Here is a 3,485-nt window from a genome sequence, read left to right as displayed (position 1 = left end):
TATGACATTATCTATGCTAATATTATCTATGCTATTAATATTGGTTAACAACATAGACCTTACAGACTTTCTCTCATCTAGCTCCTTATGTATTTTATTAGCCAGCTGCAGTACAAAACCAAGAGACTACTGTGTTTCATAAGGTTCTTGCATCTCAGGTAAATGAACTTTGCATCTGAGCTGCAGAATGCAAGCTTAGCAAAAACTAAGTTTAGAGAATTAATATAAAGGACTTCAAATATAATATACTCATTCATTATTGATTACTTCCTTATTTTGCTTCCATAACAATACTTTCTCATTTATAATGATAGTTTGTACAATAACGAATTCCCATATTTTAATCAATACCTTTTAACATTTTATTTATAAGAACTGATTTTCCAATACATTCTATCCAGACAATCTGTAGTTCATAAGAAAGATATTTACATTCCTGATTAATATTTCTGTTTGTAAGAGCTCAGGTTTGTAAAATTCTATTTATTATATGGCAGCTGTCATTACAATATTAGTGCTATAGTTTCACATGCTGTAGTTTTCTACTTTTCCTTTGCCCTGGCCATGAAACATCATGGGTACTTTGATTTGGTTTGGCAAACAGTCATGAAGCAGTATGGATTTTCAGTTTAATTTGGTCAACAATGCAACTGCATTTGGGCTTAACCACATAAAAATTTGCCAATTATTCTTTTTCCTATATGCTAAGGGACTCTTTGAAATACAGAAACATTTATTTAAGGTAATCAAAAATTACCGAAGAAACCAATAAAAACTTAAATCAACAAAGATTCTTAAAACAATCTCTTAACTAAACACAAAATTTTAAAATTGATAGTAAATTAAAACTTGGTAGATTAACGGTATTGAATAGACTAGTGTTATAAAACAGAGTATAAAACTGAAAAAGCTATGAACATCAATCACAATGGCATTCAATTAATTACTTAGGATACTAACAATCTCCACAGGTTGTTTACTCTAATTGAAATTAACTAGTAGCTAAGCATTAACAGAATCCAAGAGGTACACTTAACAAAATAGTTTCAGACAAACCAGAATAAGGTCACTGAAGTAACTAGATTACAATGACTATAATTCAACTTGATATTGAAACTTTTAAACTAAAAACAAATTTGGACAAAATTAGGTAGGTTGAATAGGTCAATATAATTAAAAGTAGAGCCAAATTAACCAATGCCAGCAAAACCATTACTACTACTTATACTTATGTCTTAAGAAAATAGTATTGAGAGGCTAAGTATGATTATTAAAACAAATTCACAGTCATATGGTTACAAGAACTCAAAATTCAGCAGCGTTTAGACACGTGTTTAGCCAGAAATTGTTACAGTAATGCATACAAAAGCTGGGATGCACAAATCACCCAGTCTGATTTTTATACAACAGTGCAGAGCAAGAGGGTTATCTCAGATATGGTGAAGTTAATAGTCAATTTCACAACTGTGAAAGATCAGAAAGCAGTTTGATTAACCAAGATATTCAAATTAAAGTGAATTAAACTAGTAAAGGGTGTTGTCTTAGAGAACAGACAGAAAGATAATGTAGTACAGGGAGATCCTCGTGTTTGAGTTAATTGGCAGAAGAGAGAGAGATTACTAAAGGTAATTTCATACAACAATAGCAAAACACTGTAACGCTGAAATAAAGAAAAAGAACTATCATTAAGTACCCTGCTTTTGGTATTTAAAACAGACAACGCTAAAATAGTAACTAGTGAAGATCCCATACCAAGACTTGAATGAGGCCAGTGTGGAGTATAAAATATTAACACATTAAATAAATATAGTTAAAAATACACCAAGCTTTAAGCTTCTATATCTTTTTACTATTTCTAATGTAATTCTTTTCTTTTTTACTATTTAAAATTATGATATTTATCGTTGTTGGATGGAAATTGTTAGTTTTATAACTTGCATTTCCCAATTAAGAGTTCCTACCAGCCCAGGAGTCTGGTTTTATGGAATAGGTCTGAACTCCAGTGTGTTCAGTTTTCTAGGAAAACAATAATTATACTTTTCAAAGCCAAATACTGACTTTTGAAGTACAGAAATTCTCTACTGACTATTAACAATAAACATTGATTTCCCAAAACTTTCCAGCAGGTGGAATTTATCATCGTTCCTGCTATTATTCAGTGTGCAATCTTCTTTTTCATGGAGGATTTAGGATTATTTCTTTAGGGAAACATAGGGAAACACAAGTGAACCAGACCCAGGGTCTTCCACCTTAAAGGTAGGTGCTTTAACCACGAAGGTATAGAGTCATTTTCAGTCTCTCTCTAGCCCAATGATTCTTTAAGTATTTATACAAGTGGATCTGCTTCACTAGGACAGACTGAGAGACCACCCCATCTTAATATCCCAGAGCTCAGGGGTTAGGGCATTTCTCTGAGAAGTGGCAGATCCCTGTTCAAATCCCTTTGCTTCAGCTGGTGGAGGGAGGACTTGAACTGGGTCTCCCACATCCTTGGTGAGCTGACTTAGTGGTGGGCTACGGTTATGAGAGAGGTTCCTCACGTCAGTGTTTTGTGTGGAGTTAGGTGGCCTCAGAACACACCTACTGGACTGGGACCCATCAGCAGAGAAGCATCTAACTTCTTCAGTTCATGAATCAGAAGCAGAGATAGGCATCTGTTTCTATGACAGGGGCAGGACTTAGAACATACACTCTTGTCAGCATCTCACATTGGCTAGCTTAGATGTCTCTCCAACTAATATGCTGGGACTTGGGGATCACATTCTAAAGCACCCGTCTCTCCTCATTCATTTTATAAGGAGCTTGGTCGCCTAACTCAGGCTTTGTGTATCCCAATGCTCTGATACCTCTGATTCCTCTGTAGGTGCCTAAAATTTACTCTTTGCAATGCTCAGGCTCACAATACCTATGTCCTTTGGTAGATCCCTGCCTAAAACATTATCAAGGATGAATGAGAAGTCACAGCATATAAGAAAAAGATGGTTCTAGTTGTAAAACACCAAACTTAAATGTAGGAGCTGAACAAAGGATATTTAGACTTCCTAAAATGTTATAATCAAATCACATCATAATGTGGGAACCAAGGAAGGACATTTCATTCTCTGCTTCAATAATGTGGCAAGTCCTCACTACATGGCCAGTCCAGCCTGGCCTGACCCTCTGAGATTCATGGGAATAAGCAAAGATGTTTTTCATGTGACTCATCCCTAGACATGACTCCTTTAGGGTTTGTGTTCTCTGTGGATTCTCTTACATCTAATGAGGGTTGGGCTGTGTGGAAAGCCATTCCTACAGTCTGGGCACACTCCCCTGTGCGTTTTTTATATTTATTAAGGGCTGAATTGACACTGAAGATTTCCCAAAGTCTGGGCATTTAAAGGGTTTCTTCCCCATCTAGATTTTCTGGTATGTGATAAGGATTGACCTCTAACCAAAGCTATTCCTGCAGTTGGGGCATTCATAGCATCTCTCTTCCCTATGAATTC

The sequence above is a fragment of the Emydura macquarii genome, unplaced genomic scaffold, assembly GCF_026122565.2.
Source record: "Emydura macquarii macquarii isolate MOO-44397 ecotype Brisbane River unplaced genomic scaffold, CSIRO-AGI_Emac_v2 contig_2935, whole genome shotgun sequence".
Taxonomy (NCBI): Eukaryota; Metazoa; Chordata; order Testudines; family Chelidae; genus Emydura; species Emydura macquarii.
This window is presented reverse-complemented; position numbering follows the sequence as displayed.